General features: G+C 38.8%; 1 protein-coding gene across 4 annotated transcripts in view; it reads left to right on the top strand.

Moving 5' to 3' along the window:
- The window catches only part of TMEM108 (transmembrane protein 108), a 373,441-nt gene that overhangs the window by 169,631 nt on the left and 176,557 nt on the right, over positions 1-27,253 (top strand). Inside the window, exon 1 of one of the 4 annotated variants that reach the window (XM_032333311.1) lies at positions 25,077-25,118. The exons of the other annotated variants lie outside the window; for them this stretch is intronic. The gene's annotated coding sequence lies outside the window, so the exon portion shown is untranslated. Of the gene's footprint in view, positions 1-25,076; positions 25,119-27,253 lie in introns of those variants that run through there. 4 annotated transcript variants of the gene reach the window in all.

Consider the following 27,253-nt stretch of genomic DNA (forward strand, 5'->3'; position numbering starts at 1 on the left):
CTTGGCAACAAGTTTGGCAAGTCTTAAAGAATAATTTTGCTGGATGATGCAAACTTAGAGATATGATATTTTAACTATCATATTCCTTCCAGACATCTGAGGGTTTAACATGCAAATTAGAATATAATTTCTCCTGTGTGTGTATGTGTTCATGTTCTGTCATATTGAATCACTTGGTCATACCAGAGAATTAGACTTTAGGCAAGTCAGTTAACCTTTCTGGCCTGTCTTCTCACATAGTAATGTAAAGGAACTGCACTCTGTTTTATTCTTAAGTGTTGCACAATAAAAATGCCTTTTTTTCTCTTGAGAAAGAATTTTGAGATCACATGCTTCTGTGTACCCTGCATATGCAAATTACATCGACTAAAGTTTTAGCTCTGAGAACCTGGGCTAATATAATGCACATGGGCTATTCTCTTAATGTCTGATATATACATATGTATGTATGTGTGTGTGTGTGTGTGTGTGTGTGTAAAGTGAAAGGGAGGGTGTCAAAAAATCTTTTTTTTTTTTTTTTTTTACTAAATATTGGATCCACACCAAACCTGATCTTCACCATCACCCACCACTACCCACCTTCATTGTTGGAAATTCTGTAATAGAATGGTGTCACAAGAACTACTGTAGGGTCGAGAGGTAGGGAGAAGAACTTTGGGCCTGTATTTCCCAGGGCTGTCACCAACTCATTAACAGAAGTAGTGGTCTTGAGGGTGCAACAGGACACACAGCTTGGCTCTCCCAGCAGTTTCCTATCCGCATTTGGGAGAGTGTTCTAGCTTACTTTAAGCTTTACATATATCCAGGCAACAATCTCTGGAAAAAGAAAAAGAAACAAATAATTTTTAAAAATCCTGATGGCTCATGTGCCACTTCTTCAGAGCCATTAAAAGCTGTCTTAATATGCTAAAATGAGAACCACAGCTAGTCTTCACCTCCTTTCTCAATTCTCACACCCCATTAAGATTGAAGCTAGTTTGTCACATTGACACTGAGGAATGTTATTATTCAGAGCTGAATTAAAAAGGGAATTTATATAGACAAAACCAATAAGCCAAGCAGCCTTGACATTTAATTTTCTTGGAAACCTTTCTCATCGAACCAGGAATGTCTGCATACTACACATTTGCAAAATGAAAAGTGGTATAGTAGGAGGATAATCTCCTCATATAAATGATGAGTAAATAATCCGGAGGAGATTAGATGTTTTCTCCTTGCCTTGTCCTTGCCCTCTACCCTGAAATGACATTTATGAGTGCCATTTATTTTACTTCTTTTTTTCATAGACATGGAATGTTTGGGGAAGTGTGTGGGGTGTGGTAATTTTTATTTATGTTTTTGGCCATCAATTTCAAGTTTGCACTAACTGTTAAGAATATTGGTTGTTGGCCCTTAAACTCAGCGGATCAGTAACCAGGAGTCACCTCAAAATCCTAATGTAAATTGTCTAAGATTGTTTCAAGACATTATTTGGCTCTTTAAGGTAGGCTGAACATACAGAAGGAATCATATTTCAGGATCCATTTAGCATTCTGTTTTAGTCAGTGTAGGTAATGGTAGTTCTTTTAACAAAAAGTCAGAGTCTCAGTGGTTTCACATAACAAAACTCTATCACTTACATCCTGATTGAGTGTAGGTTAGCAGGACATGAGGTGAGAGGTCCTATTCTATATGGTAATTTAGGGACCTAGAATTGCTCTATAATGTAAGTTTGCCATCTTCTCAGATTCAGCATCCCTCTGCTGGATTCTCAGGATCTGAGGATGGGAATCCTCAGGGAAATAAGAAAGAGAATATAAAGTCATGCAGAGTAGAGATAGGTGGGGGATGTTTCCAGGCCATTAACTAGAACTCAATCACATGGTCTCACTTAATTCCAGGGGAGCTTTGGAAATACAGTTTAACACTGCGTTCTGCAGAAGGACAAAGTGAGTTTGATGACAGACAGTATTGACACTGCTTTGGCTCCTTTTGCTCTTGCTACACATACCTATGCCCATAGCCCTTATCCTAGGTTAGTCTACCTGTGATGACACCAAGGCATTTAATTTGATTGATCTAGTGATTAGGCATCCATTTGTTCTTTTTGTATTCAATTTGCTTACACATGGAAGATTACTTTTCTATTGTCAGGGGTAAACATGTATAAATATAGACCCTGCTCAAATCATCATATTTTAAAGTGGAATTCTATAGGGAGTGGATGCTGACTATTTACTGTATACACAGAAGAAGAGATATCATCCATTCGTCTATTATTTTAGGAAAAGCTTTAAATGATCTTCTCTACCAAGCTGTTCCTCTATGTAGAAGAGAAAATTATAGAACTTCAAGACGACCAAATAATCCAAAAAAAAAAAAGGCCAGAGCATTTCAGTTTAAATGATAATGGAATAAAGTGACACCATGACGTATAGTAACAGATTACTTGAAACAAATTTGAGACACAGTGTTCAAGAGAGATTCATATATGCCCCCTAACCTTATTCCAAAATTCAGTCTAAGGAATTCTAAACTCAGGTTGGTTCTTAAGAAGCAATTCAGACATATGAAGGACTTTTTAGATAAGTCCTTATCTAAAAGTAAAGAAGCTTATTGACAGGGAACTGACAGGAGTCAAAGATTAGCCTGTATAGTCCAAGTTTTAGTGAGTTCTTCAGCAGAGCACGGTGAAAGCACAGATTGGCATTTTGTTAGGCATGCTGGTCTTCCATGAGGGAGATTTCTACCCACGTATATTTAGGGCCCATCAAATACAGTTCTCTATGCTTTTTCTTAACATTCCATCCCCAAGAGGGGTGTAGAAAATGAAGTACTCCTTTCTTATTGATTATAGTACTGTTTTTTCTGCCAATAGAAGGCCAGTACTTCAAGAAAAATCCCATTCCCGTGGCAACAAAGATCTCCACTTTTAACTTGTTACCACGTGAAGAAGAAACTATTTTTTTCTCTAACATTAAAGATTGCAATTTTGAGAATATGGGAATGACCTTTGGCAACAGGGTGTTGTTAGAGCATCTGGGCCAAAGGGCTTGTGTCCAGGGTGAAGGCCTTTAGGACTTTTAATATGTCGGCACTGATTTTATTTACATCAGGGCAAGAAGCAAAACTTAAACCATAGAGACATCATTTTCTTACTCAGGAACAGAGACCTTTTATTCTGGAGGTGTCTCAAGGGTAGAAGAATATGACATTTCATTTGTTGAATTTTCCTAAATATTACCACTCAAAAATGGGGAGAGAGAGGAGCCAATTAAATTTTTATTGGATGTTACTATGTTCTTTTCCTGATAAATTCTCCTTCCGTTTTCATTAAGCCTTTTAAGTGGAGCCAGTCCTATATAAGACATTTGATCACCCTAGTTCTAGAAAACTGAGCTTCTCTAAGTTTGCTGTGGAGAAATCATCTGCCATTTTTGTTTTAAAACCTTAAAATATCAGGAAATCTCACCACCCAGATATCTTCAGTAAAGAGGCAAGGAGGAGTCTGGGGTATGGAAGGAAAGCTGGGTGTTGATCACGTGCTCTATGCCAGGCACTGTGCTGGCTGCTTAAAGTATTCAGAGACTATAGTATGTGTCATCTTCCTTGCTCTTGTGAACAAAGAGGGACATTGGCTTGTGCTAAGTAAGTATCATTAGAGGCAGTCACTTCTTTATGAGGATCTCAACTAAGGATTCAACACAACATTCTGTAGCCATTGGTGCTAAATATATTATGATCTATCAGAGTTGACTGAGCTGCTCTTTCAATTAAACAGTGCTTTTGGTGGTTCACTGCAAAGAAGGAAATCCTACGTAAGCCAATCTACTTGATTTTTATTCTTAATGATCAAAACTAATAAATCATTTTTCATTTAGAATTGGAGAAAGTGACAATATTTTTGAGTAGTACCATTGTGAATAAAATTTGAGCATGGGGCTGGGTACCATAAGCAAGATGGTCATGCAGATTGTTGTTTTGGAAAAATGTGGGGTATAAGAATGCAAAATCAAAGAAGGGGATCAGTTTTTACAAAGCATAGTCTCCTATAGAGCCTTAATAACTGGGTTTTTAAATTCACCAAAGTTTTCTCTCCCACTGTTCACTATCTTTATTTAGTGAGTAAATTTTCACCTTTCTTAGTATAAAATAGTCCTCTGCTCCTTTGAAGTTTTGAGAAATGTTTTTAAAAGTCCCTATATCTGGGGGCACCTGGGTGGCTCAGTGGGTTAAGCCTCTACCTTCAGCTCAGGTCATGATCTCAGGGTTCTGGGATCGAGCCCCGCATCAGGCTCTCTGCTCAACAGGGAGCCTGCTTCCTCCTCTCTCTCTCTGCCTGCCTCCCTGCCTACTTGTGATCTCTATCTGTCAAATAAATAAATAAAATCTTTAAAAAAAAAAAAGTCCCTATATCTGTCAGAGTGCTTGATTTATGCTATGGTAGCAAATTACCACAAAATAGCAGATGACAATCACAAGCTCATTTTTCCCTCATGCTACAGTGCCAACAAGGATGAGCTGTAGTTTTGCTTACTTACAGTTACTCTGAGACCTAGGCTAATGATACAGCCTTCATCTGGAATACTGTCAGTTTTGTGGTGAAGGGAAAAGAGAATTGCTTCCTGTTAATGGAGCAGTCACTGCTAAAGCTTTGGTCCTGAATTGGTCTCTCACTCCCACTTATGTTTCATTAACTGAACAAATCTCATCATCAAATTTGGGCGGGGAAGGAAATTTTTCTTCTCTTTCTAGACTTAATCTTAAGTACCTTGAACTTCTTAGGGGAGAGCTACACCTTTAGTCTCTTTTTTTCTGGGCCATTCTGTCCAGTTGGGGGCCATCTTAAGCCATTCTGTTTTGTCTTTTTTTAAAAGGTTATAGAATCACACCTTTAATTTGGTTCTTTCTCTGAGACTAAGATTTAATTATCTTCATTACTCAAAGGTCTCCTCAGTTTTTTTCTGTTACAGTTTACGTTATAAAGAAGTTGCTTCTTCTAATCCTGTAAGACTTAGAATTTCTGGACTGTTAGTCCTTTTTATTTCTGCTATAAAGGATGCATTTCTAAAATCATCTTTTTTTTTTTTTATGGTACTGTTGTCAGATGCAACCAACAGCAGTCAAAGGATGCTATTGGCATCCCATTTTTTCACCTTCTTCACCTAAAGCAACAAGCTTATCGGGTATATTATATGTATCCTGAATTGTCACAGGTGAGTTTTTGAAAAACTGTTTTACTTGAAAATGGATTGCCATTCTTTCATTCTCCACTAAGAATTTCCATAGAGGACCGCTGCCTCACCCTAGTCAGTGCCGTATATTTGAGGGTTTTTTGTTTTGTTTATTTTTGGGGGGGGGGTTAGAGGAACATTCCCCTCCTGATATCAATTACTATATTAGTCAGGATATACTAGGTTATGCTACAATAACAAAAGACTTCCAAATATGAGTAACTTAAGCAACAAAGGTTTATTGTTCACCAACACTACATGCCCATCACAAATCATCTATGCCTTTGCTCCTCCAAGAAGGGGCTATAAATATTTTTAATATTACTGTCAACTATAATTACTGATACAAATGTTACTTAGCTCATAAAACCTGATTTTGTTCCTCTCTAAATACTTCTACTAATTCATGTATTCAACAAATATTTACTGATTACCCACCATGTGCTGGACTCTGTTCTAGACTCTGGGGAAATAACAGAGAACAAAACTGACAAGAGCCTGCCCTCACATCAGCTCATCTGTCTACCTATTTCTATGTTCCTTCTTCCTATCCCATGAAACTGTCTTGATCAAGGTCCACAAAAGAGATGATGTTTTAAACCAATCACTGAAAAATGAGCGGAGTTTGGATAAGCAAAGCTAAAATAAGCAGATAAAATGAAGAACAGCATTCTAGGTAGAGGGACCAGAAAGGAATGGAGTCATGAAATCATAGCCTTGCCCAGGGAATTGTTCCTATGGCTGAGCATGGAGAATGTAAGATAATCTCTGCAGTGGCTAAATTAAAAGGAAGGGATTACCCCCCAGGGATCTTAGTTTTAGGTTTTGGTCTGAGACCCTTGTCCTGTAATCCCCTCTAGTGTGGTTCTTGAAATAGGCTTCCTGAGCCAGCTGTCATTCCCAGCCCCCTGCTTCTAGCTGGTCATGACTCATACCATTTGTCATTGCCTGGTGGGGAGAGAGCCACTGAAGAATTCTAAGGGCAATAGTATGGGACTGAATTTAAGTTTTAGAAACTAAGAGATAGAAGACAAAAGATCAGTAGGAGACTATTTTTATTGGCTACCAAGACTTGGGCCCTGCTATGAATGAGCCAATGGGGTGAATCTACCCTGTTGTTTCAAACCTTACTATTGTGCCCAGAGTGCTTGAAAATATCTATGTGGTTTTGACATGCCAGAATGGCACAGTTTCTCAAACTCTCTTTCCAATCAGATTAGTTTCCCCAGCCCTAGCCATCCCACTCTGCCCAGCTTCTTCCTCTCTCACGTTGGCTTTTTTGCTAAGATCCATGCATGTCCCATGGCCAAGGATGCCAAGGGTCTGACATATTGAAGAGTTGCTGTTGGATGTAGCAGGAAGAGTTAGCCATTATAATAGCAAAGGAAGAATACAAGGATAATTGTTACCTGATAAGATGTACTAGATGGGAGTTTCAGCCAAGCTTATTGAGAGACAAAGTTCATTACCAGAATAGAGAACTCCATACAGTCATTGAAATGTGTATTAATCATTTATTTTGGACACATTAATTTGAGGTTTGATCAGGACTTCTCTGAGGAGTTGTCAAGCAGAGAGGCAAGAAGCTCAGGAAAGTGTCCACATCTGGAGACCTAACTAATGCAGAGATAACTAAAATGGAAGGGCTTTAAGAAATTGTGCAGAGAGAAAGTTTAGAGCAAGAAAAGAAGAGGGGGAGGCCAAGATAGGCAGGAATGCCCACATTTAAGAGGTGGAAGAGGAGACAGAGTAATGGCCTAAGGGAATATGGAATAGGGAGAAATGAACCAGGAAAGTGAATGCTACAAAAGCTAGAGTCTATTTTTATATCCACAGATAGAACTGAGCCCTCAGTGCATAATGGCACTGTTCATTGTGATAGAGTTCTTAACAGCCTTTGAAACATATCCTTAGATTTACTTCTACTCTATGTCATATGGCAAAGTATTGAAATAATTTTTGCTGTAGATCTTTTGTACTGCATATTCCTAACAAGGGCGGTTTTACTCCAAAGGGATGGAAATTGGTTCTTGGTGGGAAGGGAGGGTAGGGTGGCTCACATTGTTATGGCAATAGTCTGTGGTCTTGCAAAACTCAATCCTCTCCAACAAAATATTATTACTTTTTATTTTGTTTCTCTTGCTAGGTTTTTTTGGATATCATGCAAGTAGCATTGACACTGAATTCAAGAAAGGTGCACAAAATATATGCAATGCTACAAAATATAGCAAATTGATAATTAAATGTTAATAACTTTATCTTTTAACTTAAAATTTATTTAGTCATTCTTAACTCTGGATTAAATATAGTAAAACTTGTGCATAAATATGATATATAAACAAATGCACAGTATATGAGGTATTAAAATTTCATGGAGGGAACATACAGGAAAAATGTCCAAAAAGTCTCCTAATAAGGGGGGAAGTAATAAAAAAGGTGAGGCATACTACTATAAATAGTTGGGTGTCACTCATTGGATTTTATTCTTGGATTCAATATTGACCGTTAATCTCTATTCCCTTATATGTTTTCCTTCAAATTTTTTACCTGTAATTTGAGTTGGTTGCTACCAGATGGCAGGTTCTGGTCCAACTAGACCGACTTCACTACATAGGTAATATAGGCAACAAGTACGTAGTAAACTTACAAGGTTAATACTTCTTCTAATGCTTCTACCAAAATATTGCTCTTCATTGAAAATGAACTATAACATTTATTGGTATTGGTTTTGTGCATTTAAATAGCATCCTAAATTTATAGCAAGATTTAAAGAAATAACACAAGTTTTAGGAATTTTTATATATGCTTGATGTTTGCTTAGTTGACTTGAGTTAAACCAGTTAATAACGGTAACTCAGTTTACCTTCTTCAGAGTGATATTATGTTCTCTTTGGAGTCTCAGGAGAAAGTTTGGGATTGAAATAAGAACATATATACCCTTTGTAATAATTTGTTTAACCTTTCCTGTTTTATAACATGAATTTATTGTCAATGTCAGATGGAAACAACCCTCCCCCTTCATTTTGTTTCTTTTTTGGCTAGTTTTCAGTGTTGTAAAAAGGACTCCTGTATTGCGATGAGATGTAAATAGTTGGCCTTTGAGGCTCCGTACAACTCTAGGTTTGTTTTGTTTTGTTTTGTTTTAAGATTTTATTTATTAATTGACAGAAACACAGCGAGAGAGGGAACACAAGCAGAGGAAGTGCAAGAGGGAGAAGCAGGTCTCCCACTGAGCAGGGAGCCCTGGGCAGGGCTCGATCCCCAATACCTTGAGCCATCCAGGTGGCCCAAATCTAGGATTTTTTAATTCTGTAAGGAATATATGTGTGATTGTTAAGGGATATAGGCTAAGGAGCAATTATAGCAATAGAGGATTTTGGTGAAAGTAAGTTTTGAAGCAAGTATGTTTGGATTGCCAGAGGGAAGGAAAGAGGACATTCTCTGTAGGGGATTAATATTGAAGTGGAAATGGGCAATATGATGCTCATGTGTGAGTGTGCATGGCAAGAAGTAAATAAAAACACCAGCTTTTCAGAGTCCATAGTCTCTCATGGTTCACCTCCCCTTCCAATTTCCCCCAACTCCCTTCTCCACTCTAAGTCCCCATGTCCTCCATGCTATTTGTTATGCTCCACAAATAAGTGAAACCATATGATAATTGACTCTCTCTGCTTGACTTCTTTCACTCAGCATAATCTCTTCCAGTCCCGTCCATGTTGCTACAAAAGTTGGGTATTCGTCCTTTCTGATGGAAGCAACGGACGAATGGATAAGGAAGATGTGGTCCATATACACTATGGAGTATTATGCCTCCATCAGAAAGGATGAATACCCAACTTTTGTAGCAACATGGATGGGACTGGAAGAGATTATGCTGAGTGAAATAAGTCAAGCAGAGAGAGTCAATTATCATATGGTTTCACTTATTTGTGGAGCATAACAAATATCATGGAGGACAAGGGGTGTTAGAGAGGAGAAAGGAGTTGGGGTAAATTGGAAGGGGAGGTGAATCATGAGAGACTATGGACTCTGAAAAACAATCTGAGGGGTTTGAAGTGGCAGGAGGTGTGGGAGGTTGTGGTACCAGGTGGTGGGTATTATAGAGGGCACGGATTGCATGGAGCACTGGGTGCGGTGAAAAAATAATGAATACTGTTTTTCTGAAAATAAATAAATAGAAAAAAAAATCCCACCAATTAAAAAAAAAAAAAAAAAAAAAGAAGAGAACAGTGCAGTTTGATGCAAAGACAGTGGGTTTAGCAGTCCTGAACCAAATCATGGCTCTGCTACCAGCTATCTTTATGATTTTGAATAACCTAAACTTTCTGAACACTCTAAAAGAAACAAAGACATTAATGTCTACTTAATGATGTGAAGCCACCAATGAAAATGTCCCATTCAGTACATTGCTGAGCACACAGTCATTGCACGGTAAACATTAATTTGTTGTGCTTTTACCTATAGTTTAATCCTACTGTGCCCACATGAATGATAGGGCCTTAGATACACCATTAGATCTATTTCTCAATTACCAACTAAATTAAAGAGATGGGCATGTTTTTTCACATAATTAAGTTATTTATATAAAAAGTAGATCTATTGAACTGGCTAAATATAGGCATTAGCTGGAATCTTTCATTTATAAAACAATTATAGGTTCTTATTAAATACAAATACTGAGGGTAAGTAGGAACACTAATGCTTAAATCATGTCAGCCTTCGTTTAATTCAACCTCACATTTTTTGCCATGAATTAATAATATAAATAATTTCATAGGACACTTCATTGAAATCCTGACTTTCCTAGAGCGTTTTCATACCAGTTTTGCTGTGGGCAAATCTGTGCATTATTAATAATTTTCAAATTACATTTCTTCTCTAGTGACTAAACAGATTCTAAATGAGACAAAGAGAAAAAAATAGATTGTCTTTTCTGTTTTATTTTTTTAAACCAACTTCCTGTTTAAACTTATCAGCATCAAAAAAGGAAATAAAGCCTCATGATATTTTTGCCGTTATGAAATCCCATAATTTTCTTTTCCAGTCAGAAGGAAAGCTAATTCTTTCTCCAAAAAGCCTACCTATGTATGGTGAGAAACAAAATATGGGTTGGGTACCAACTTCCTTTCTAATGCAGAAATGCTTTATTACATTGACAGCTTTTTTTCCTCCCTCTCCTACCAGAGTATATTAGTGCCAGGACTACCATAACAAAGTACCATAAACTTGGTGGCTCACAGAACAAATATTCTTTGTCTTACAGTTCTGGAAGCTAGAGTCCAGGATCAAGGTGTTGACAAAGTTGATTACTTCTGAGGCATGTGAGGAAGAATCATCTTGCCCAGCTTCTGGCACTTTGCTTGTCACCTTTGGTACTCGTTCACTTGTAGAAGCATCACCAATGTCTGTTTTCATCTTCATATGGTGTTCTCCCTGTGTGCATATCTGGTCCATATCCAAATTTCCCCTCCCTTTTTTATAAGGACACCAGTCACATTGGATCAGGGACCACCCTGATGACCTCATTCAATAAATGACATCTGGAGTGATCCTATAAGGTCATATTCTGAGGTACTGGGTGATATAACTTCAACATATGAATTTGAGGGGACACAATTAAACCTCTAACACTGAGGTCCAAATTCTCTAGGCTGTGAAAGTGCCTATACCATCTCTAGCAGCCAGGTATTGACACAGAGCAGCTACAGAGTAGGGCTCAGTGACTGTTGGATAAGGTAGGGCTCAGTGACTGGTGGGCGGGTGGTTGGATGAGTGCATAGGTGGATAGGTGAATGGCTGGCTGACTGACTGGATGGATGGATGGGTGGGTGGGTGAATGGGGGGAATAGGTGGATGGATGGATGATTAGGAAATGGATGGTTGGATGGGTGGGCAGATAGATGGGTGAGTAGATAGGTAGGTGTGGTTGCTTGGGTGGATAGGTAGATAAGTGGAGGAATAGAATGATGGCTGAATGGACAGAGAGTCCTAAATAATGTATCATCAAGGGAATCATCCCAAAACACACCAGTGCCAGTGAGAATGAGCCCAGTGGGCTGGGGTAACCAGGAAAAAGTTGAGATTTTGATTGAGCCTTGACTGAGGGGGAGAATTGCAGTTCATACTCTGAACTGAAGGATGACATGAGCAAGCACATTTTATAAATAAAAGCAAAGCACCTATTATAAATCAAAGCACTTGCCTTACTTTATTTAAAAATTTTTCCCATTTCTTTTTATTTAAACTCAGTTAATTAACATATAATATGTTCTTGGTTTCTGAGGTAGAGTTCAATGATCATCAGTTTTATATAATCCACAGTGCTCATTGCATCATGTGCCCTTCTTAATTCCCATCACCCAGTTAACGCCCCCCTCCGCCACCCTCCCCTCCAGCAACTGTTTGTTTCCTATGATTAAGAGTTTCTTATGGTTTGTCTCCCTCTCTGCTTTCATCTTTTATTTTTTCTGCTCTTCCCCTATGATCATCTGTTTTGTTTCTTAGATGCCACATATGAGTGAGATCAAATTTCTCTGACTTATTTCGCGTAGCAAACTATCCTCTAATTCTATCTACGTCATTGCAAACAGCAAGGTTTCATTTTTTGATGGCTGAGTGGTATTCCATTGTGTATATATATACATACTACATCTTCTTCATCCATTCTTCTGTTGATGGACTTCTAAGCTCTTTCCATAGTTTGGCTTTCGTGGACATTGCTACTATAAAAATTGGGTGCAGGTACCCCTTTGGATCACTACATTTGTATCTTTGGGATAAATACCCAGTAGTGCAGTTGCTGGTTCATAGAGTAGCTCTATTTTCAACTTCTTGAGACATCTCCATACTGAATTTTCCGAAGTGGCTGCACCAGCTTGCATTCCCACCAACATGTAGGAGGGTTACCCTTTCTCTCCTCGCCAACATTTGTCGTTTCCCGACTTGTTAATTTTAGCCATTCTGACTGGTCTGAGGTGGTATCATTTGGTTTCATTTTGCATTTCCCTACTGCTGAGCGATGTTGAGCATTTTTTCATGTGTATTTTGGCAATTTATATTTTGTCTTTGGACAAATGTCTCTTCATGTCTTCTGCCCACTTCTTGACTGGATTATTTGTTCTGTGGGTCTTGAATTTGATAAGTTCTTTATAGAATTTGGATACTAACCTTTTACCTTTTTAACCTTTTAAATGATATGTCATTTGCAAATATATTCTCCCATTCTGTCAGTTGTCTTCTGGTTTTGTTGACTGTTTCCTTTGCTGTGCTGTGGGAGGCCACGATAAGGCTTGAGGTGAGGACCAAACCAGGCCCTGACTTATGCCTCCTTTAAAGGCTGAATAGCGGAACAAAAGCCTTAGGTTGATAAAGTCGAGTAGCACTGAGAGAGGGTCTGTGCTGTGTTGCGTTCTCGCCTACGTGACTTCCCACACATTTGCTAGTCAGTTAGAGACGATTTGATCGGGGTTGTGAATTCTTGGCTGGTCCTTGCTGTCCTTGCACATAAACTACACCATTGTAAGATTGTGCTGTGCTTACATAAACTATGTCTTGAGTGACCTTGAAGTCAGTACATCTGGCGCTAGAAGGTCTGCTATTGGTGCTTGGGATATAGATAATGGGAAAGTTTGAAGGATTTTCTGTGCATATTTCAAGCTCTTTAGTAATCATCTAAAAACAGATACTTTCTTATGATTGTTTCTGTTAGTTATATAATGCCTCACAGCCTTGAATAAAATTGGCACTATTGGACATCTTCCTTGGTGCTCCTCCTGCCCACATCTCTTTGTCTCTTAATTTCTTTTCACCATCCTCTTACCCTCCCATTCCTGATCGATTTGTCACACTGGCCGTGACACTGTGCAAAAGCTTTTTATCTTGATGAAGTCAAACAGTTCATTTTTGCCTTTGTTTCCCTTGCCTTTGCAGACGTGTCTAACAAGAAGTTGCTGTAGCCAAGATCACAGAGGTTGCTGTCTTTATGGTGTCCTCCTTTATAATTTTGATGGACTCCTATCTCGCATTCACATCTTTTATCCATTTTGAGTCTATTTTTGTGTATGATATAAAGAAATGGTCCAGTTTCATTCTTCTGCATGTGGCTGTCCAATTTTCTCAACTCCAGTTGTTGAAGAGACTGTCTTTTTTCCAGTGAATTTTCTTCTCTGCTTTGTTGAAGATGAGTTGACCATAGAGCTGAGGGTCCATTTTCTGGGGTCTCTATTCTTTTCCATTTATTTGTGTGTCTGTGTACCATACTGTCTTGATGAGTACAGCTTTGTAATGGAATGTGAAGTCCAGTACTATGATACAACCAGCTTTGGTTTCCTTTTTCAACATTCCTTTGGCTATTCAGGATCTTTTCTGGTTCCATAGAAATTTTAGGATTATTCATTCCAGCTCTGTGAAAAAAGTGGATGGTATTTTGATAGGGAGTGCATTGAATGTGTAGATTGCTCTAGGTAATATAGACATTTTCGCAATATTTGTTCTTCCAATCCATGAGCATGGAACATTTTTCACTTTTTTTTATGTCTTCCTCTTTTCTTTCTTGAGTGTTCTATAATTTTCTGAGTATAAATTCTTTGTCTCTTTGGTTAGGTTGATTCCTAGGTATCGTGTGGTTTGGGGTACAGTTGTAAATGGGATCAACTTCTTAATTTCTCTCCTTCTGTCTCATTATTACTGTATAGAAATGCAGCTGATTTCTGTGCATTGAGTTCATATCCTGCCACTTTGCTGAATTCCTTTATGAGTTCTGGCAATTTAGGGGTGGAGTCTTTTTGGGTTTTCCTCAGAGTATCATGTCATCTGCAGAGAGTGAGAGTTTGACTTCTTTGCCAATTTGGAGGCATTTTATTTCTTTTTATTTTCTGATTGCTGAGGCTAGGACTTCTAGTACTCTAGTGAACAGTGGACATCTGCGCCATGTTCCTGAACTTAGGGGAACTCTCTCAGTTTTTCTCCATTGAGAATGATATTTGCTGTGGGCTTTTTGTATCTAGCTTTTATGATAGTGAGGTGTATGCTCTCTCTATTCCTTACACTGTGAAGAGTTTTAATCAAGGAAGGGTTTTGTACTTTGTCAAATGATTTCTCTGCATCAATTGAGAGGATTATATGGTTCTTGTCCTTTCTGGATTTATGTAGTGTATCACATTGATTTGTGGATGTTGAGCCACACTTGCAGCCCAGGAATAAATCCCACTTGGTTATGGTGAGTAATCCTTTAAATGTACCGTTGGATCCTATTTGGTGAGAATTTTGTCATCCATGTTCATCAAGGTCTGTAATTCTCCTTTTTGAAAGGGTTTTTGTCTGTTTTGAGGATCAGCATGATGCAGGCCTCATAGAAAGGGTTTGGAGGTTTTCCTTCCATTTCTGTTTTTTTAATCAGCTTCAGATGAATGGGTATTAGTTCTTTAAATGTTTAATGTTTAAATGCCCCTGGGATGGCATCCAGCCCTGAACTCTTGTTTGTTGGGAGATTTTTTATTACTGTATAAATTTCCTTGCTGCTTATGGGTCTATTCAGGTTTTCTGTTTCTTCCTGGTTCAGTTTTGGTAGCTATGAGTTTCCAGGAATGCATCCATTTCTTCCAGATTGCCTAATTTGTTGGCATACAGTTGCTCCTATTATGTTCTTATTCTTGTTTGTATTTCTTTGGTGTTGGTTTTGATCTGTAGTCTTTCATTCACAATTTTATTTATTTCAGTCCCTTCTCTTTTCTTTTTGGTAAGTCTGGTGAGGCGTTACCGATCTTATTAATTCTTTCAAAGACCCAGCTCCTAGTTTCATCGATCTGTTCTACCATTCTTCTGGTTTCTATTTCATTGATTCTGCTCTGATCTTTATTAATTCTCTTCTCCTCCTGGATTTACGCTTCATTTGCTGTTCTTTGTCCAGCTCCTTTAGGTGTAAGGTTAGGTTGTGTATTTGAGACCTTTCTTGTTTCTCAAGAAAGGCCTGTATTGGGACGCCTGGGTGGCTCAGTTGGTTGGACGACTGCCTTCGGCTCAGGTCATGATCCCGGAGTACCGGGATCGAGTCCCGCATCAGGCTCCCAGCTCCATGGGGAGTCTGCTTCGCTCTCTGACCTTCTCCTCGCTCATGCTCTCTCTCACTGTTTCTCTCTCAAATAAATAAATAAAATCTTTAAAAAAAAAAAAAGAAAGAAAGGCCTGTATTGCTATTTACTTCCCTCTTAGGACCACCTTTGCTGCATCCCAAAGATTCTGAACATTTTCATTTTCATTTGTTTTCATTTTCATTTGTTTCCATGAATTTTTTTAGTTCTTCCTTAATTTCCTGGTTGATCCATTCATTCTTTAGTAGGATACTCTTTAGCCTCCATGTATTCGAGTTCTTTCCAACTTTCCTCTAGTAATTGAGTTACAGTTCCAAAGCATTTTGATCCAAAAATATTCAGGGGATGATTGTACTCTTTTGGTAACAGTTGAGACTTGATTTGTGACCCAGGATGTGATCTATTCTGGAGAATGTTCTATGTGCACTAAAGAAGAATGTGGATTCTGTTGCTTTAAAAATTCATGCTCTGAATTTATCTGTAAAGTCCATCTGGGCCAATGTGTCATTCAAAGCCCTTTATTCCTTGTGGATCTTCTGCTTAGATGATCTGTCCATTGCAGTGAGTGGGGTATAAAAGTCCCCTGCTGTTTTTGGATTGTTATCTCTGTGTTTAATTGTTATTAATTGGCTGCTCCCATGTTAGGGGCATAAATATTTATAATTGTTAGTCTCTTGTTGGATAGGCCCTTTAGTCATGATATAGTGTCCTTTCTCATCTTTTATTACAGTCTTTGGTTTAAAATCTAATTTGTCTGATAAAAGAATTGCCACCCCAGCATTCTTTTGGTGTCCATTAGCATGATAAATGGTTCTTCTCCCTCTACCCCTCACTTTCAATCTGGAGGTGTCTTTGGGTCTAAAATGAGTCTCTTGCAGACAGTATATCAGTGGGTCTTGCTTTTTTATATGATACCCTCTTTCTTTTGATTGGGGCATTTAGGCCATTTACATTCAGAGTAACTTTTGACATATATGAATTTAGTGCTATTGTATTGCCTGTAAAGTGACTGTTTCTGTAGATTGTCTCTGTTCCTTTCTCATCTGTGTTGCTTTTGGACTCTCTCTCAGCTTAAAAGATCCCTTTTAATATTTCTTGTAGGGTTGGCTTGGTGATCATAAATTTTTTCAGTTTCTGTTTTTCTTAGAAGTTTTTTTTTTTTAAGATTTTATTTATTTATTTGACAGAGAACAGGAGAACACAAGCAGGGGGAGTGGCAGAGGCAGAGGAAGAAGCAGACTCCCCACTGAGCAGGGAGCCTGATGTGGGGCTCTCTCTCAGGACTCTGGGATTGTGACCTAAGATGAAGGCAGACGCTTAACCAACTGAGCCACCCAGGTGCCCCAATTTCCTGGAAGCTTTTTATATCTCCTTCTATTTCGAATGACATCCTAGCTGGATAAAATCTTCTTGGCTACATATATTTCTCATTTAGCACCCTGTATCCTTTCTGGCCAGCCAGGTCTCTGTGGGTATGTCTGCTTCCAGTCTAATATTTATATCCTTGGATTATGGATCTTTTGTTGTGGATCTCTTGTCCTGACCTGCTTTTAGGATTTTCTCATTTTCTCTGAGATTTACAAATTTCACTATTCTATGTTGGAATGTTGACCTATTTTTATTGATTTTGAGGGGGGTTTTCTTTGCCTCCTGGACCTGGATGCCTGTTTCCTTCTCCAGATTAGGGAATTTCTCTGGTATAATTTGATCCAATAGTTTTCTGCCATAATTTGCTTCTGTTCTGCCCCTCTCTCTTTCTCCTCTTCTGGGATCCCAATTATTCTAATATTGTTTTGCTTTATGATATCACTTACCTCTCAAACTCTCTCCCTGTAAATCAGTAATTATTTATCTCTCTTTTTCTCAGCTTCTTTATTCCCCATCATTTTGTCTTCTATATCATTAATTTCTCTTCTGCTTTTCTCCCAGCAGTTAGTTTCCATTTTTTTATTCCATCTCATTAATAGCCTTTTTAATTTCAACTTGATTATATTTTAGTTCTCTTATTTCTCCAGAAAAGGATTCTCTACTGTGTTCTATGCTTTTTTCAAGCCCAGCTAGTATCTTTGTAATCATTATTCTGAACTCTAGTTCTGACATCTTACATATATCCATATTGATTAGGTCCCTGGATGTCAGTACTGCCTCTTGTTCTCTATTTGAGGTGAGTTTTTCTGTCTTGTCATTATTTCCAGAGACGAATAGATGAACAAAGAATAAAATACTAAAATGGCAACAGCAACTCCAGAGAAATATACACTAAACAAATCAGAAGAGATCCAAAACTGGAAAAAGGAAAAGAAAAAGAATATAATCAAACTGGTGGACAGAGTAGAACAGAGTGGATCCTGTGTGTATTTTGGTTTGTTTGTTAGAAAATTGGATTCCAGAATTGTAAAGAAAGAAAAATTTATATACATACCAAAATGAAATTAAATACAATGAAAGGATAGAATGTAACTGTAAGAATGAAAACTAAAAGACAAGAAAAAAACAGAAAAAAAAAAGAAGACCAACAATGACAAAAGGAAGGGTTATACAGGTGAACAGAACAGAGCAATACCCTATATCTTGATTATATTTTTTGTCAGTTTGTTGTAAGAAACTACATCTGAAAATTGTAAAGAAACTCACACACACACACACACACACACACACACACACACACATATATAAAATAAAATTAAATACATTGAAAGGATAGGATGTAACTGTAAAGATGAAAATTAAAAACACTTTAGGGGCACCTGGGTGGCTCAGTGGGATAAAGCCTCTGCCTTCAGCTTAGGTCATGATCCCAGGGTCCTGGGATCGAACCCCACATCCGGCTCTCTGCTGAGCAGGGAGACTGCTTCCTCCTCTCTCTCTGCCTTCCTCTCTGCCTACTTGTGATCTCTGTCTCTCAAATAAATAAAATCTTAAAAAAAATACTTTAACAAAACAACAACAAAAAAGGAAGAAAAAAATATGATCAGACAAATGACAAGAACAGAGCCATTATTCCAGATTCTGGGTGTATTTTGGTCTGTTAGAAGAAACTGCATCCCAAAATTATAAAGAAAAAAGCTTTACATATATACCAAAATAAACTACATTGAAAGGATAGAATATAAATGTAAAAATGGAAGTTTAAAAAGATTTAAAAGATTTAAGGGATGCCTGGGTGGCTCAGCTGCCTTCAGCTCAGGTCATGATCTCAGGATCCTGGGATCAAGTCCCACATCAGGCTCCTTGATCAGCAGGGAGCCTGCTTCCCCCACTGCCTACTGCTGAGAGCTTTGTGATCTCTCTCTCTCTCTGTCAAATAATATCTTTAAAACAAATGAACAAATTTTAAAAAGAGTTGATATAATTAGTTGAAAAAAGAAAGGAAAAAAATTAATTGAATGACTAAAGAATAATGGGAAAAAAACATGCATTTTATATGCTATATTCCTGTAGTGCTGGAGTTTTGCAGTTCTCTATGACTGATAAACTTGGACTTAGCCAAATGTTCTTGCTGATCTTTTGAGGGAGGGGCCTGTTGCTTTGATTCTCAAGTGTCTTTACCCTGGCAGAATTGCGCAGCCCTTGACAGGGAACCAGGCCAAGTGATCTGCTCCAGTTTGCTCTGTCTGGCTTTTCTTCCCTGAGGGCTTTAGAAGATGAGAATGAAAATGGCAGCCTCCCAATCTCTGGCCCTGAACTGAAAGCTCAGGGTTCCATTCCTCAGTGCACCCTGAGGGAAAATCAGTCACTCCTGTCTCACTGGTCTCCATCAACACTCGATGCTTACCCAGCCTGTGACAGAGCATTTCTCTTTCAGGTACATGACCCTGTATCAAGTCTTCAAACCCTGCAGACTCCTGCTGCCCACTCCCACTACACTCTTCCCAGGAGAGTAAGAGGGGGTGGTCTCACTGGTCCTGCCACTTGTCGGACCCCTGCTCATAAAGCAGTCACCTGATCATGCTATGGTTTGCAGTTTATGGCAACCCACAGCTGAGAGGCCACTCCTGGGCTCACTGATTACAGCCAGCTTCCACACTCTGATACCTGGGAACTCTGCTGCCCAAAGGCCACCACCAGTCTTTCTGTCACCCCAAAGATCCTGAGACCACACTGTCCCACCTAGGATTCTGCCCTGCTTAGCTACCGAGCGCTGTTCAGGCCAGGATGTCCCTCACTGGAATAGACTGCTGAAAGTTCTTTATTTTGTGCTCTGCTACTATATCACTTTCTAGTAGCCAGCTTATGGAGGCTCCCAACCCCCATGATTTATCTTCTCATATATATTTTTTTTTTATTTTTTATTTTTTATAAACATATGTTTTTATCCCCAGGGGTACACGTCTGTGAATCACCAGGTTTACACACTTCACAGCACTCACCAAAGCACATACCCTCCCCAATGTCCATAATCCCACCCCCTTCTCGCAAACCCACTCCCCCCAGCAACCCTCAGTTTGTTTTGTGAGATTAAGAGTCACTTATGGTTTGTCTCCCTCCCAATCCCATCTTGTTTCATTTATTCTTCTCCTACCCACTTAAGCCCCCATGTTGCATCACCACTTCCTCATATCAGGGAGATCATATGATAGTTGTCTTTCTCTGCTTGACTTATTTCGCTAAGCATGATATGCTCTAGTTCCATCCATGTTGTCGCAAATGGCAAGATTTCATTTCTTTTGATGGCTGCATAGTATTCCATTGTGTATATATACCACATCTTCTTGATCCATTCATCTGTTGATGGACATCTAGGTTCTTTCCATAGTTTGGCTATTGTGGACATTGCTGCTATAAACATTCGGGTGCACGTGCCCCTTTGGATCACTACGTTTGTATCTTTAGGGTAAATACCCAATAGTGCAATTGCTGGGTCATAGGGCAGTTCTATTTTCAACATTTTGAGGAACCTCCATGCTGTTTTCCAGAGTGTCTGCACCAGCTTGCATTCCCACCAGCAGTGTAGGAGGGTTCCCCTTTCTGCGCATCCTCGCCAGCATCTGTCATTACCTGACTTGTTGATTTTAGCCATTCTGACTGGTGTGAGGTGATATCTCATTGTGGTTTTGATTTGTATTTCTCTGATGCCGAGGGATATGGAGCATTTTTTCATGTGTCTGTTGGCCATCTGGATGTCTTCTTTGCAGAAATGTCTGTTCATGTCCTCTGCCCATTTCTTGATTGGATTATTTGTTCTTTGGGTGTTGAGTTTGCTAAGTTCTTTATAGATTTTGGACACTAGTCCTTTATCTGATATGTCATTTGCAAATATCGTCTCCCATTCTGTCAGTTCTCTTTTGATTTTGTTAACTGTTTCCTTTGCTGTGCAAAAGCTTTTGATATTGATGAAATCCCAATAGTTCATTTTTGCCCTTGCTTCCCTTGCCTTTGGCGTTGTTCCTAGGAAGATATTGCTGCAGATGAGGTCGAAGAGGTTGCTGCCTGTGTTCTCCTCAAGGATTTTGATGGATTCCTTTCGCACATTGAGGTCCTTTACCCATTTTGAGTCTATTTTTGTGTGTGGTGTAAGAAAGTGGTCCAATTTCATTTTTCTGCATGTGGCTGTCCAATTTTCCCAGCACCATTTATTGAAGAGGCTGTCTTTTTTCCATCGGACATTCTTTCCTGCTTTGTCGAAGATTAGTTGACCATAGAGTTGAGGGTCTATTTCTGGGCTCTCTATTCTGTTCCATTGATCTATGTGTCTGTTTTTGTGCCAGTACCATGCTGTCTTGATGATGACAGCTTTGTAATAGAGCTTGAAGTCCGGAATTGTGATGCCACCAACGTTGGCTTTCTTTTTCAATATCCCTTTGGCTATTCGAGGTCTTTTCTGGTTCCATATAAATTTTAGAATTATTTGTTCCATTTCTTTTAAAAAGATGGATGGTACTTTGATAGGAATTGCATTAAATGTGTAGATTGCTTTAGGTAGCATAGACATTTTCACAATATTTATTCTTCCAATCCAGGAGCATGGAACATTTTTCCATTTCTTTGTGTCTTCCTCAATTTCTTTCATGAGTACTTTATAGTTTTCTGAGTATAGATTCTGTGCCTCTTTGGTTAGGTTTATTCCTAGGTATCTTATGGTTTTGGGTGCAATTGTAAATGGGATTGACTCCTTAATTTCTCTTTCTTCTGTCTTGCTGTTGGTGTAGAGAAATGCAACTGATTTCTGTGCATTGATTTTATATCCTGACACTTTACTGAATTCCTGTATAAGTTCTAGCAGTTTTGGAGTGGAGTCTTTTGGGTTTTCCACATATAGTATCATATCATCTGCGAAGAGTGATAATTTGACTTCTTCTTTGCCGATTTGGATGCCTTTAATTTCCTTTTGTTGTCTTATTGCTGAGGCTAGGACCTCTAGTACTATGTTGAATAGCAGTGGTGATAATGGACATCCCTGCCGTGTTCCTGACCTTAGCGGAAAAGCTTTCAGTTTTTCTCCATTGAGAATGATATTTGCGGTGGGTTTTTCATAGATGGCTTTGATGATATTGAGGTATGTGCCCTCTATCCCTACACTTTGAAGAGTTGTGATCAGGAAGGGATGCTGTACTTTGTCAAATGCTTTTTCAGCATCTATTGAGAGTATCATATGGTTCTTGTTCTTTCTTTTATTGATGTGTTGTATCACATTGGCTGATTTGCGGATGTTGAACCAACCTTGCAGCCCTGGAATAAATCCCACTTGGTCGTGGTGAATAATCCTTTTAATGTACTGTTGAATCCTATTGGCTAGTATTTTGTTGAGTATTTTCGCATCTGTGTTCATCAAGGATATTGGTCTATAGCTCTCTTTTTTGATGGGATCCTTGTCTGGTTTGGGGATCAAGGTGATGCTGGCCTCATAAAATGAGTTTGGAAGTTTTCCTTCCATTTCTATTTTTTGGAACAGTTTCAGGAGAATAGGAATTAGTTCTTCTTTAAATGCTTGGTAGAATTCCCCCAGGAAGCCGTCTGGCCCTGGGCTTTTGTTTGTTTGGAGATTTTTAATGACTGTTTCAATCTCCTTACTGGTTATGGGTCTGTTCAGGCTTTCTATTTCTTCCTGGTTCAGTTGTGGTAGTTTATATGTTTCTAGGAATGCATCCATTTCTTCCAGATTGTCAAATTTATTGGCGTAGAGTTGCTCATAGTATGTTCTTATATATTTTCCTCTCAGGACTGCCTTTGTTGTGTCCCACAGATTTTGAATCGTTGTATTTTCATTATCATTTGTTTCCATGATTTTTTTCAATTCTTCTTTAATTTCCCGGTTGACCCATTCATTCTTTAGAAGGATGCTGTTTAGTCTCCATGTATTTGGGTTCTTTTCAAACTTATTTTTGTGGTTGAGTTCTAGCTTTAGAGCATTGTGGTCTGAAAATATGCAGGGAATGATCCCAATCTTTTGATACCGGTTGAGTCCTGATTTAGGACCGAGGATGTGATCTATTCTGGAGAATGTTCCATGTGCACTAGAGAAGAATGTGTATTCTGTTGCTTTGGGATGAAATGTTCTGAATATATCTGTGATGTCCATCTGGTCCAGTGTGTCCTTTAAGGCCTTTATTTCCTTGCTGATCTTTTGCTTGGATGATCTGTCCATTTCAGTGAGGGGAGTGTTAAAGTCCCCTACTATTATTGTATTATTGTTGATGTGTTTCTTTGATTTTGTTATTAATTGGTTTATATAGTTGGCTGCTCCCACGTTGGGGGCATAGATATTTAAAATTGTTAAATCTTCTTGTTGGACAGACCCTTTGAGTATGATATAGTGTCCTTCCTCATCTCTTATTATAGTCTTTGGCTTAAAATCTAATTGATCTGCTATAAGGATTGCCACTCCTGCTTTCTTCTGATGTCCATTAGCATGGTAAATTCTTTTCCACCCCCTCACTTTAAATCTGGAGGTGTCTTCGGGCTTAAAATGAGTTTGTTGGAGGCAACATATAGATGGGTTTTGTTTTTTTATCATTCTTATACCCTGTGTTTTTTGATAGGGGCATTTAGCCCATTAACATTCAGGGAAACTATTGAGAGATATGAATTTAGTGCCATTGTATTGCCTGTAAGGTGACTGTTACTGTATATGGTCTCTGTTCCTTTCTGATCTACCACTTGTAGGCTCTCTCTTTGCTTAGAGGACCCCTTTAAATATTTCCTGTAGAGCTTGTTTGGTGTTTGCAAATTCTTTCAGTTTTTGTTTGTCCTGGAAGCTTTTAATCTCTCCTTCTATTTTCAATGATAGCCTGGCTGGATATAGTATTCTTGGCTGCATGTTTTTCTCGTTTAGTGCTCTGAAAATATCATGCCAGCTCTTTCTGGCCTGCCAGGTCTCTGTGGATAAGTCAGCTGCCAATCTAATATTTTTACCATTGTATGTTACAGACTTCTTTTCCCGGGCTGCTTTCAGGATTTTCTCTTTGTCACTGAGACTGTCAATTTTACTATTAGGTGACGGGGTGTGGGCCTATTCTTATTGATTTTGAGGGGCGTTCTCTGAACCTCCTGAATTTTGATGCTCGTTCCCTTTGCCATATTGGGGAAATTCTCCCCAATAATTCTCTCCAGTATACCTTCTGCTCCCCTCTCTCTTTCTTCTTCTTCTGGAATCCCAATTATTCTAATGTTGTTTCGTCTTATGGTGTCACTTATCTCTCAAATTCTCCCCTCGTGGTCCAGTAGCTGTTTGTCCCTCTTTTGCTCAGCTTCTTTATTCTCTGTCATTTGGTCTTCTATATCACTAATTTTTCTTCTGCCTCACTTATCCTAGCAGTGAGAGCCTCCATTTTTGATTGCACCTCGTTAATAGCTTTTTTGATTTCAACTTGGTTAGATTTTAGTTCTTTTATTTCTCCAGAAAGGGCTTTTATATCTCTCGAGAGGGTTTCTCTAATATCTTCCATGCCTTTTTTGAGCCCGGCTAGAACCTTGAGAATTGTCATTCTGAACTCTAGATCTGATATATTACCAATGTCTATATTGATTAGGTCCCTAGCCTTCGGTACTGCCTCTTGTTCTTTTTTTTGTGTTGAATTTTTCCTTCTTGTCATTTTGTCCAGATAAGAGTATATGAAGGAGCAAGTAAAATACTAAAAGGGTGGCAACAACCCCAGGAAAATATGCTTTAACCAAATCAGAAGAGATCCCAAATCGTGAGGGGGGAGAAAGGGGTAAAAAAGAGGTTCAAAAAGGAAGAAAGAAAAAAAAAGAAAAAAAAAAGAATTAAAAAAAAAGAAGAAAAATATAAAAAAGAAAAATATATATATATTAGATAAACTGGTTAAAAAACGTTAAAAAAGAAAAAGGTAAAAGTTAAAAAAAAATTTTACCAGAAGGCGAGAAAAAAAAACAAAAAATGAAAAAGAAAAAAATTAAATTAACTGCAAGACTAAAAAAAATCACAGGGAAAAAGCCATGAGTTCCGTGCTTTGCTTTCTCCTCCTCTGGAATTCTGCTGCTCTCCTTGATATTGAAACCGCACTCCTTGGTAGGTGAACTTGGTCTCAGCTGGATTTCTTGATGATCTTCTGGGGGAGGAGCCTGTTGTAGTGATTCTCAAGTGTCTTTGCCCCAGGCGCAATTGCACCGCCCTTATCAGGGGCTGGGGTGAGTAATCTGCTTGGGTTTGCTTTCAGGAGCTTTTGTTCCCTGAGCGCTTTCCATAGAGTTCCGGAGGACGGGAATACAAATGGCGGCCTCCTGGTCTCCCGCCCGGAGGAGCCGAGAGCCCAGGGCCCCACTCCTCTGTGCGCCCTCAGAGAACAGCGCCCAGTTACTCCCGTCTGCCTGACCTCCGGCCGCGCTCCGAGCTCACCGAGCCTGCAACCGGTTCAAGGTAACACCGAGCCGTGAGCTTACTGTCGGCTCTGTCTCTGCAGCCGGCTTTCCCGTTCCAATACCCACAAGCTCTGCGACACTCAGACACCCCCGATCCTTCTGTGACCCTGCGGGACCTGAGGCCACGCTGATCCCGCGTGGGCTTCGCCCCGGTTTAGCCTCTGGAGCGATGTCCCTCAGCGGAACAGACTTTTAAAAGTCCTGATTTTGTGCGCCGTTGCTCCGCTGCTTGCCGGGAGCCGGCCCCTCCCCCCGGGGTCTATCTTCCCGTCGCTTTGGATTCACTTCTCCGCCGGTCCTACCTTCTGGAAGTGGTTGTTTTTCTGTTTCCAGAATTGCTGTTCTTCTTCTCTTCGATCTGCTGATGGATTTTCAGGTGTTTGCAATCTTTAGATAAGCTATCTAGCTGATCTCCGGCTAGCTGAAGTAGTCTCAGCCTGCTACTTCTCCGCCATCTTGACTCTCTATCTTCTCATATATTGCCCAGGATTCACTTCTCCACACCTCCTACCCTGCAGAAAGTGGTCTCTTTTCTATTTGTAGAGTTGCAGCTATTTTCCTAGATCTTCGGTTGAGTTCACAGGTGTTCAGAATGATTTGATAACTATCTAGCTGAGTTCCTGGGACCACAGGAAACTAAGGTCTCCTACTTCTCTGCCATCTTGACTGTATCACTACATTAATGGCTTTAGCTATCCTTTCTGGTTATAAATTCAATCTCATGAAATTTAACATTTTTCATCCTACTCAGTGTAGCCAAAATCATCTTTATTTTCTTTCATCGATGTTTTATAGTTTTCAGAGTATAGATCTTTCACTTCCTCAGTTTAATTTATTCCTGGGTATTATTTTTGGTGCAATTGTAAATGGGATTGTTTTTGTAGATCTCTGCTGCTGTGTTATTAGTGTATAGAAATGCAACAGATTTCTGTGCATTGATTTTTGTATCCTGCAACTTTACTGAATTCATTTATCAGTTCTAGTAGATTTTGGTGGAGTCTTGAGGGTTTTCTATGTATAGTATCATGTCATCTGCAAATAATGAAAGTTTTACCTTACCAATTTCAATTCCTTTTATTTCTTTTCATTGTGTGATTGCTGTGGCTAGGACTTCGAGTAGAAGGTTGAATAAAAGTGGTGAAAGTGGACATCCTTTTCTTACTCCTGATCTTAGGAAAAAAGCTCTCAGTTTTTCTTCATTGAATGTGATGTTTGCTGTGTGTGGTTTTTTTTTTTTCCATTTAAGGCCTTTATTTATGTTGAAGTATGTTCCTTCTAAATATATTTTGTTGAGGGTTTTTATTATGAATGGTTGTTGTACTTTGTCAAATGCTTTTTCTGCATGTATTGAAATGATCACTCATCATCAGGAAATGCAAATCAAAACCACAATGAGATATTACCTTACACCTGTCAAAATGGCTAAAATACAAAATAAGAAATGACAAATGTTCAGGATGTGGAAAGGATGTGGAGGATGTGGATAAAAAGAAACCCTCCTGCAATGTTAATAGCAATGCAAAGTGGTGTACACCTGTGAAAGAAAGTATGGAGGTTCCTCAAAAAATTAAAAATAGAACTACCCTATGATCCAGTAATTGAAAATTTAAAAAGTACTTACCCAAAAAAATATGAAAACACTAATTCAAAACAGTGCATGCCCCCCTATGTTTATTACAATGTTATTTATAGTAGCCAAACTATAGAAGCTGCCCAAGTGTCCATTGATTGATGAATGGATGAAGAAGATATGTTTTATATGTACACACACACACACACACACACACACAATGGAGTATTATTGTCATAAAAAATGAAATCTTGCCATTAGCAACAACATGGATAGAGCTAGAGAGTATAATGATAAGTGAAATAAGCTAGTCAGAGAAAGACAAATATCATATGATTTCACTCAATATGGCATTTAAGAAAGAAAACAAATGAACAAAGGGAAAAAGAAAGAGACAAACAAAGAAACAGACTCTTACGTATAAAAAAAATAGATGGTTACCGGAACGGGGAGGCAGGTAAAATAACTGAATGGAATTAAGAATGCACTTGTCTTGGTGAGCACTGAGTAATGTATGGAACCGTTGGACCACTATATTGTATACCTGAAATAATATAGCACTA

Source organism: Mustela erminea, chromosome 1, assembly GCF_009829155.1.
Source record: "Mustela erminea isolate mMusErm1 chromosome 1, mMusErm1.Pri, whole genome shotgun sequence".
Lineage (NCBI taxonomy): Eukaryota > Metazoa > Chordata > Mammalia > Carnivora > Mustelidae > Mustela > Mustela erminea.